The 11,104-nt window shown below is 41.6% G+C and overlaps 1 non-coding gene across 1 annotated transcript; it reads left to right on the top strand.

Moving 5' to 3' along the window:
* The first annotated feature begins 2,342 nt into the window (after positions 1 to 2,342).
* On the top strand, positions 2,343 to 2,415 carry TRNAF-GAA (transfer RNA phenylalanine (anticodon GAA)). Its single transcript has one exon. It is a non-coding gene; the product is annotated as a tRNA-Phe (tRNA).
* Positions 2,416 to 11,104: the final 8,689 nt, after the last annotated feature.

The raw sequence follows: 11,104 nt of genomic DNA, 5'->3' as shown, positions 1-11,104 counted from the left end.
TGGATATATTTATAGTATAAAACACATATTTTCTTTTCATTTCATGCAATCATGATGACAGAAAAATATTGATACTGAACCTTGTGTAACCATGCAAATATAGCTCAGTTGAGGTCTTAGTGACTTTTTCCATATAGAGACCTTGCTGAAATAGCTCAGTTGGGAGAGCGTTAGACTGAAAATCTAAAGGTCCCGGGTTTCGGCATGTTTGAGTGCATTTTTTTCTTTTTTCCTTGAGTTTAACTATTTCAAATGTAAGCAACATCATTTCTTAGCACAGTTCAGTAGTAACTTCTAAATGATGAGAAAGATTATTTAACAACACTGTGCATAAATACAGCTGAAATATAGTTTTCATGTTGTAAGTCATTGTAGTCTAACTATTATGAAAATATAAATACATCTAACAATGCTTCCTGTCCACAATTTGTGACCACTTTTACTTAAATGTATGATTAAGGATTTGGGTTTTTCTGTAGAAAACATTTACAGCAGAAAACATATTTTCTTGTCATTTCATGCAATCAAGATGACAGAAAAATATTGATACTTAACCTTGTGTAACCATGCAAACATAGCTCATTTGAGGTCTTAGTGACCTTTCCCATACATAGACCTTGCCAAAATAGCTGAGTTGGGAGAGCGTTAGACTGAAGATCTAAAGGTCCCGGGTTTCGGCATGTTTGAGTACATTTTTTCTTTTTTTCCTTGAGTAGTGATCTGTTTTTAATTATTTCAAATTTAAGCAACATAATTTCTTAACATAGTTGAGTATTCAATAGTAACTTCTAAATGATGAGAATGTTTATTTAACAACACTGTGCATAAATACAGCATAAATATAGTTTTCATGTTGTCAGTCATGCTACTCTATTTTGAAAATTTAAAATAATCTAACAATGCGTCCTGACCACAATTTGTGAAAACTTTTACTTAAATATATGACTAAGGGTTTGTAATGGATATATTTACAGTATAAAACACATATATTCTTTTCATTTCATGCAATCATGATGACAGAAAAATATTATTACTTAACCTTGTGTAGCCATGCAAACATAGCTCAGTTGAGGTCTTAGTGACTTTTGCCACACACAGACCTTGCCAAAATAGCTCAATTGGGAGAGCGTTAGATTGAAGATCTAAAGGTCCCTCGTTTGATCAAGGGTTTCGGCATGTTTAAGTACTCTTTTCTTCTTTACTTGAGTTTCTTTAATTATTTCAAATGTAAACAACATCATTTCTTAAGACAGTTGAATATCCAGTAGTAACAAATGATGAGAGATTATTTAACAACACTGTGCATAAATACACCTTAAATATAATTTCCATGTTGTCAGACATCCTAGTCTAACTATTATGAAAATATAAAATCATCTAACAATGCTTCTTGTCCACAATTTGTGACCACTTTTACTTAAATGTATGATTAAGGATTTGGGTTTTTCTGTAGAAAACATTTACAGTAAAAACCATTTCTATGACATATTTTCTTTTCCTTTCATGCAATCATGATGACAGAAAAATATTGATACTTAACCTTGTGTAACCATGCAAACATAGCTCAGTTGAGGTCTTAGTGACTTTTGCCATGCACAGACATTGCCGAAATAGCTGAGTTGGGAGAGCGTTAGACTAAAGGTCCCTGGTTCGATCCTGGGTTTCGGCATGTTTGAGTGCATTTTTTCTTTTTTCCTTGAGTAGTGATCAGAATTTAATTATTTCAAATTTAAACAGCATCATTTCTTAACATAGTTGAGTATTCAGTAGTAACTTCTAAATGATGAGAATGTTTATTTAACACGGTGCATAAATACAACTTAAATATAGTTTTCATGTTATCAGTCATGGTACTCTAACTATTATGAAAATTTTAAGTAATCTAACAATGCTTCCTGACCACAATTTGTTAAAACTTTTACTTAAATGTATGATTAAGGGTTTGTAATGGATATATTTACAGTATAAAACACATATTTTCTTTTCATTTCATGCAATCATGATGTCAGAAAAATATTGATAGTTAACCTTGTGTAACCATGCAAACATAGCTCAGTTGAGGTCTTAGTGAACTTTGCTATAGACATTACCGAAATAGCTCAATTGGGAGAGCATTAGACTGAAGGTCTAAAGGTTCCTGGTTCGCTCCTGGCTTACGGCATGTTTGAATCTATTGTTTTCCTTGAGTAGGGATCAGTGTTTAAGTATTTCAAATTTAAACATCATTTCTTAACATAGTTGAAAATTCAGTAGTAACAGAAAAATATTGATACTTAACCTTGTGTAACCATGCAAACATAGTTCAGCTGAGGTCTTAGTGACCTTTGCCATACAAAGATGTTGCTGAAATAGCTCAGTTGGGAGAGCGTTAGACTGAAGATTTAAAGGTCCCTGGTTCGATCCCGGGTTTCGGCATGTTTGAGAACATTTTTTTTTCTTTGAGTAGGGATTAGTGCTTAATTATTTCAAATTGAAACAGCATAATTTCTTAACATAGTTGAATATTCAGTAGTAACTTCTAAATTATGAGAATGTTTTATTTAACAACACGGTGCATAAATACAGCTTAAATATCGTTTTGATGTTGTCAGTTATCCTAGTCTAAAATTATGAAAATTTAAAGTCATTTAACAATGCTTCCTAACCACAATTTGTGACCAACTTTTAATTACTTGTATTTTTAAGGGTTTGTTTTTCTGTAAAAAACATTTACAGTAGAAAACACTTCTATGACATATTTTCTTGTCATTTCATGCAATCAAGATGACAGATACTTAACCTTGTGTAACCATGCAAAAATCTCAGTTGAGATCTTAGTGACTTTTCCCATACATAGACCTTGCTAAAATATCTCAGTTGGGAGAGCGTTAGACTGAAGATCTAAACTTCTCTGGTTTGAACCCGGGTTTCGGCATGTTTGAATCTATTTTTTCTTTTTTCCTTGAGTAGGGATCAGTGTTTAAGTATTTCAAATTTAAACATCACTTCTTAATATAATTGAATATTCAGTAGCAACTTCTAAATTATGAGAATGTTTTATTTAACAACACGGTGCATAAATACAGCTTAAATATAGTTTTCTTGATGTCAGCCATACTAGTATAACTATTATAATTTGAAGTCATCTAACAATGCTTCTTGCCCACAATTTGTGACCACTTTTACTTAAATGTATGTTTAAGGTTTGTATTTTTCTGTAGAAAACATTTACAGTAGAAAGCACTTCTATGACATATTTTCTTGTCATTTCAAGCAATCATGATGACAGATAATGATACTTAACCTTGTGTAACCATGCAAACATAGCTCAGTTGAGGTCTTAATGACCTTTGCCGTACATAGATGTTGCCGACCTAGCTCAGTTGGGAGTGCATTAGACTAAAGGTCCCTGGTTCGATTTCGGGTTTTGGCATGTTTGAGTCCATTTTTTCTTTTTTCCTTGAGTAGAGATCAGTGTTTAAGTATTTCAAAATTAGACAACATCATTTCTTAACATACAGTAGCTGAATATTCAGTAGCAACTTCTAAATGATGAGAATGTTTTAACAACACGGTGCACAAATAGAGCTTAAATATAGTTTTCATGTTGTCAGTCATCCTGGTCTAACTATTATGATAATTTAAAGCCATCTAACAATGCTTCTTGATCACAATATGTGACCACTTTTTTTAAAATGTATGATTAAGGGTTCGTCTTTTTATGTAGAAAACATTTACAGTAAAAAACACTTCTATTACATATATTCTTGTCATTTCATGCAATCATGATGACAAATAAATACTGATACTTAACCTTGTGTAACCATGCAAACATAGTTCTGTTGAGGTCTTAGTGACCTTTGCCATATATAGACGTTGTTATCTGTATCTACAAGGTCCTTAGGGTCCACAGGGTTGACCTTGGGGTATAGCCGGATCTGGATCCATGGACACCACGCAGTTAAAGCTTTTGCTGCTCCCAGGGTGCACTGGGTCCATCCTCCTCTATACCCCACCCCAGCCACATCAGTTAGTAAGTAGCCAAGGCCGGAGGAGAAAAAATCAGAGAGAAGGAAGACTGGAACACACAAGAACCATACTCACAGAAAGGGAGACGGAAAACTGGAGACCAGCCACATAGCCCATATGAAGTCAGGTGCGTCAGGGTGGGCGCCCTGTGGACCCTATGGACCTTGTAGAAACAGATAAATGTAAGTTCTTACCATATCTCTTGTTTTCTACTTCAGGTTCCATAGGGGTCCACAGGGTTGACCTTGGGCATGTCCCAAAGCAGTACACCTAAGGACGGGGACTCTCCTTTGCTGAAAGGAGAATCCGTCTCCCAAAGGATGCATCCTGAGAGGCGAAGGTGTCAAACGCATAGAACTTTAGAAAACTCTGTATGGAAGACCAGGTGGCCGCCTTACAAAGTTGAACAGCCAAGGCACCACGGCCAGCAGCCCTCGAGGGACCCACAGACTGAGTGGAATGAGACTTAACAGAGGCCGGAACAGGTAAACCCTCCTGTGAATAAGCCTCACAAATAACCAAATAAAGCCAACAGGCCAAAGTTTGTTTAATGGCTGGTCATCCCCTCTTGTGAGGACGAACAAAGAATCAGACTTCCGAATGGAACTAGTCCGGTCCATATAAACTTTGATAGCACGGACAACATCTAAGGAAGCCTCACCAGCCGAGAGATCAGGTGACTGAAATGCCGGCACAACTATTTCCTGATTAATGGACGGGTGCGAAGCGCTGCCCTGTCCTGGTGAAAAATCAGAAAAGGAGAACGGCAAGACAGCGTGCCTAATTCTGAAACTCTCCTGGCCGAAGCAATTGCCAGGAGAAAACCAGTCTTAACTGTCATCCACTTGAGTTCCACTGACTCAAGAGGTTCAAATGGAGGACCCTGTAGGGCCCGAAGCACCACTGCCAAATCCCAAGGAGCCACTGGTGGAACAAAAGGAGGCTGAATCCTGAGAACACCCTGGAAAAAGGTGTGGACATCAGGCAGAGTAGCGATCCTATGCTGGAACAACACAGAATGTGCAGACACATGAACTTTCAATGAAGCTAGACCTAAGCCTAGGTCCAACCCAGACTGAAGGAACACCAAAAATCCTAGAAACATGAAACGCTTGAAGATCAAAGTTTCTGGACTCACACCATTGAAAATAGGTATGCCACACTCTGTGGTAAATCCTGGCGGAAGCAGGCTTGCGCGCCTGTAGCACTGTGCTGATGACTGAGCTGGAAAAACCCTGGGCCCTTAAGACGGATGTCTCAAGAGCCACACCATCAAAGACAGAAGACTGAGCTCCAGGTAAAGGTAGGGCCCCTGAGATAACAGGTCCTGCTGTTGGGGCAGAAGAAACGGAATGTCGATGGAGAGGCCCTGAAGATTGGAGTACCAGGGACGTCTGGGCCAAGCCGGAGCCACCAGCAGAAGCGTGCTGCCATCCTGGACCCAAGGCATAAAGGATATCAGAGTCAATAGATACGCCAGCTGAAATGTCCATTTCACTGACAGCACGTCCACCAGGCTTGCTCCGGCGTCTCTTGTCCTGGACCAATACACAGGCAATTTGCGATTGTGACGGGAGTCCATGAGGTCCACCTCCAGCAGTCTCCACTTGTCCACAAGCAGTTGAAATACCTCTGGGTGAAGGACCATACCCCGGGATGCACATCATGATGACTGAGGCAGTCCGCTTCCCAGTTAAGAACTCCTGGAATGAAGACTGTCAAGATGGCCGGAAGGTGGCACTCCTCCCAAAACAGGATGCGTGATACCTCCGACATTGCTGTTCGACTGCGAGTCCCCCCTTGATGGTTGATGTATGCCACCATGGTGGCATTGTCGGACTGAACTTGCACTGCCCTTCCATGAAGAGCGAGACCGGACAACTGGAAGGCCCTGTACACGGCCCGTAGTTCCAGAATATTGAAAGGTGAACCGCTTCTTCCGCCGTCCAACGGCCCTGAAGGGAAAGTGGACCCATCACTGCACCCCAACCCTGGAGATTGGCATCTGTCGTGAGCAGAACCCAGTCGGGGATCCAAAAGGGGTCGACCCTTGGTGAGATGAGATGTCTGAAGCAACCAAACCAGTGACAGGCGCACCTCCAGAGACAACACCAGCATCTGAGTCCTGATCTGGTGTGGTAACTTGTTCCATTTGGATAGAATCAGCCCCTGCAGGGTCTGGAATGAAACCGGGCATACTCCACCATGTCGAATGTCGACACCATGGACCCCAGAACTCTCATTGCCAAGTGAACCGAAACCTGGGATCTCTTCAGACAACTGCTCACTGGTAGTTGTAGGGAGGAAATCTTTTCCGGAGTCAGAAAGATCCTTTGCTGACAAGAGTCCAGAAGGGCTCCCAAATGAACCATCCTCTATGACGGAATGAGGGAGGACTTCTTCCAGTTTATCAGCCATCCGTGCGCTTGCAGACAAGCGATCGTCAGGTGCAGATGTTGCAAAAGTACCTCCGGAGAGCCTGCCAGCAATAGGAGGTCGTCCAGATATGGCAGTAGCCGTATAGCCTGGCTGCGCAGATGGGCGGCCATGACAGCCATAACTTTGGTGAACACCCTTGGAGCCGTGGAAAGACCGAAGGGCAGAGCCTGAAACTGGAAGTGAAGCTGGCGTATAGCAAACCTCAGATACCGCTGGTGTTAAGGGGCTATAGGAACATGGAGGTAGGCATCCTGGATGTCCAGGGAGACCATATAATCCCCCGGTTCCATAGCCAGAATGATAGAATGCAAAGTTTCCATCCTGAAAGTGGGCACTCTGAGGAACTTGTTCAACAATTTCAGGTTGAGAACAGGCCAATGAGACCCATTGGGTTTCGGAACCAGAAATAAAGAAGAGTAGTAACCTGTCCCGCGTTGAGAAAGTGGAACGGGAACAACCGCTGCTTTCAGCAAGGACTCCATGGCTTCCTGAATCTGCAAGGCCTTGGTCTTGTCATGAGAAAGACTCGTGCAGAAGAACTGTTGGGGGGGTCTGTGACAGAAGGACAGGGCGTACCCCTGAGAGACCAATTCTAGTACCCAAGCATCCATGGTGGTATTGCACCAACACTGGGCGAATTGAAGAAGTCGGCCCCCCACTCTGGGATCCCCCAGAGAGAGGCCCGTCCCATCAGGCTGAAGGATTATCATCTGGCTTGGAAGCAGGGCGTCTAGTGCTCCAGGCCTGCTTCTTTGGTTTAGGGGCAGCTTTGGTTGATGACTGCCTAGGGAAGGACTGACCCTTGGACTTACCCTGAGTCCAAAAGGTCCAAAAAACTGCTATCCTAGCCTTAGAAGGCACAGCTGCTGATGGCAGAAACGCTGACTTAGCGACTTTGCCAAGATATCAACAATTTTGTCCAGGTCAGGACCGAACAAAATCTCCCCATTAAAGAGTAAGGCCTCCAGGCCCTTCTTGGAATCCACATCCAAGAATGAAGCCACAAAGACCGGCGAGCAGAGACCGCTGCCGCTGAAACCCTGGAAGTCAGAAGACTAGAATCTAAAGACACTTCTCCAATATAGGAAGCGGCATCCCTCATTTGTCCAACCAAAGCTCTCTGAACCTCCGAAGCTTCCTCAGGAAAAGTATCCTCCAGAACATTGGCAAAGCTCTCAATGGCTTTAGCCATGCAAGAGATGGCCATGGACGGATGGGCCTCCGCCCCAGAGAGTAAATGGATTTTAAACAAGTCTCCACTTTCCTGTCCGAGGGATCCTTTAGGGATGAAATGGACAGCATAGGCAAGGTGGCATTCTTAATTAAGTGAATAACGTGAGAATCCACTGCTGGCGGGGTTTCCCACTTTTTGCAAAGACTTGCAGGAAATGGATAACTAGATGCAAAACGTTTCTACGGCTGGAACCTCTTACCAGGCGACTGCCAGGCCTCCGCCATATGATCAGTCAGCTGGTCAGAGAGAGGAAAAACAGCCGGAGTCACTTTTGCCTGTTTAAAATTTGGATACTTGGACTTAGGGGCCTGGGCATCATCCTCTATATCAAGAATGTATCTCACCACCCGCACCAATGCCGGCACATTAATGGAAGATTTTGTCTCCACTTCCAGGGCAGGGGAATCCGAATCAGAGTCCTCATGCAATTCCACCTCATCCGAGGACACCTCCAAGTCTGATAGCTGCGCAGACTGGGGTTACATAACAGTGCACTTTGATGCCTTGTGAGGCTTGTTACCACGCAACATGGTTTGAAAGCCTGAAGATGAGGCCGCCAAACTCTGGACTGAATTGGAGAACACATCCACCCAAGGTGTTTGACCCATTTGCGGGAGACCCTGGAAGGGAATGACGGACTGCTGCGCCATTGGAGGAGACTGAACATACATAGGGAACCCTGCATATGGATGAACAGTCTGAGGCCCAGGGGGACACAAGCCCACAAATATGGTACCGTGTAGCACACCACAGTATGTGACCGACCTTACAAATACATGAATTTATATAAGATCCAAAAAAATCCCTTCCCACACACACCTCTCAGGGCTGTAGAAGGAAAGGGATAGTCATAGACTGTCAGTAAGGAGAAATAAAGCACAGTCAGCACTAGAAAAAGTCACATACAATGCAGAAAGTTAATACTCACTGCACCTTGTCACTACAATCAACCTGACCAGATTCAGTGTCTGGGAGTGCTATAGCGCTGTGTACACTGGGCCTGATTCAGAGCCGGACGCAATCAGCCATTCGCCCGCAGTAGGTACGACCGTCCAAATGTCAAACCAAGCGCTCGCATGTGGCTCGTAGCGAGTCATCCGCCCCATATTTCCCCAACCCCTCCTCTAGCTAACGAGCGTCCGAAATAGCGAGCGCACAACTCGTTTTTTTTTAAGTGTTCGCTCGAACAAGTGTGACCGGAAGTAGGCCTGTCATTTGTCGATTGCCTTGTTTCTCGTTCGGCAAACATCCGTGAATCGATTGGTGCCAATCATTACCTTAATTTACTTAATTGTTGGTCGAATGTTTTCAATCTTGTTTCTATTTTGTATGTCAATAAACTTTATTGTTTGTTTTGTGTTCATTTCTTGTCCGTACTTTCCGTCCGCTTTTAACGGCAAACTTTTGTTTATTTTAAATCCAAACGCTGTTTGTGCGTTTTTTGGGGGCGGTTTTATTTAGGTTTATAAAAAATTTTTATGGATTGTTGCTAACGCATCAAAATGCAGCAAGCCAATTCTAAGTCACAATATATTTTTATGGGTTATTCAAATGAATCACACAATAACCAATAGAATTGTTCATGTTATTTATGAAAGTACATTAGCCAATCAAAATTTAGGGGTCCCTGTAATAAAACTGATTTGTCTTAAAAAAAAAACATTGCCATCAAGAGAGCCAGTGCTTTTACATGGCGTGAGCTGCTGGTGCTCACAGACGTTATGGATCACCGTATAACAGACAGGCTGCCCCCCGTCACCAACATGGTCAAGCGTCGGGCGTACGCGGAGGTGCGGCGCAGGCTGCGGACAATGGGCTATCGGAGGACCATCGGACAATTGGAGCGCCGGTGGTCTGATTTACGGCGCCGGTCCCCACACCTGCTTGCGTATCTTCGGATGAGGATCCGTCGGCGTAAGTGGATATTTGAATGTTTATATATCTATGACAATCTGTTTTTAATTTTTGTCTTTGCTAATGTAAATTTGCATTAATGCGTGTGCATGTGTGCAGTATGCGGTTTTTTTTGCCTACATGAGACCTTGTTAATGTGGGTTTTTTTCTTTTTTTTTTCTTTTGGGTTAATGTTTTACATTTAAATAGTTTTTTGGAATACATAATTGCTAATATTCCAAACTATACATCATTTAGGTGAGGAGCGGATCGAGACGGCGTCGGAGGCCTGCCCGACCCCTCTCCCCAACTCCCACCATCTCCTTCCCTGCCCACTCCTCCCAAATTTCTCCACCCTCCCCTGACCTGGACATCCCTATTTCCCCTCCCTCTCCTGCTCCCCAAATCCAAATAACCCCTCCCTCCCGTCCTACCCATCCACATTCCCACACCCTCCCCTGATGCACCCACTCTTGTTTATACTCCCTCCCCTTTATACCCACCGGAAATTAGCCCACCTTCTTTGGATGTCCACTGGCCCACTTCATCTGAGGATGAGGATCTGGGCCAACTTGGCCCTGAAGCTGCAGGTATTTTGTTTTTAATGTGTACAATTAATGTGCTGAAAAGGTGCCCTATATGCATACACTGTGGTATCCCTGAATACAATCTAAGGCCAGTCCATATATTTTTATTTTTTTTGGTTAAATCATCCTTTGTTTTTTTTTTGTTGGGTGCTAATTCTAGAAAAATTTCGACTCAAATTTTAACATTAAAATGTATTCATTTTTTTATGAGTTTTTTTTTGGTGTAATTAAATTTGGCCGATTGTCTTCATGTTTCATAATAAAATATTTTTTTAAAAATCCACATATGCCAGAGCCAAATACAAGTTTCATTGTGCTTTTTAAATTTGTTGTCTAAAATCAAAATTCAAATTGTGTAAGGATTATTACAGATGCCAAAGTGATTGTTCAACTCACTATTCCCATGTTCATGTTGTTGCTTTTTTGTGCCAATTGGTAATTTAGGCAAGTTCATGTAACCACTATATTTGTGTTCAAAAGTTAGCATGGTATGTTAACTAATTTTCGTTGAAAATCATACTGTCGTTTTTTTTTATTTTGTATTTTATAAATAAATTTTATTAAAACACAGATTTGTCTTTCAACAGACCCAAGGAGGCGGGAACATCAAATTTTGGGCCATATTTTAGACATGAGGGGCCATTTGGTGCAGCTGCTTGTGTCCATGGACCAATTAATTTCTTTTTTGCGCCATTAATGTTTTTCATTTTTGTTTTTGTTAATAAAATTTGTTTTTTGGTAAAAATCTTCTTTATTGATTCAAACATTAGCTCACAAGGTCATTAAATGTGTTTGGTTGTGTTTTTTTTTTGTTTTTTGAATTTGCATATGAAAATGCAAACAATGTTCCAGACTAAAATTTTTATTTAAAAAAAAAAAATTAAAAAAGAGTGGTTTACCAGAAATTGTAGACATATTTAGTCAGTCCAAAAATTGGGTAAAT

This window comes from Taudactylus pleione, unplaced genomic scaffold (genome assembly GCF_031769625.1).
Source record: "Taudactylus pleione unplaced genomic scaffold, aTauple2 ptg001029l, whole genome shotgun sequence".
Classification (NCBI taxonomy): Eukaryota; Metazoa; Chordata; class Amphibia; order Anura; family Myobatrachidae; genus Taudactylus; species Taudactylus pleione.
This window is presented reverse-complemented; position numbering and strand designations above follow the sequence as displayed.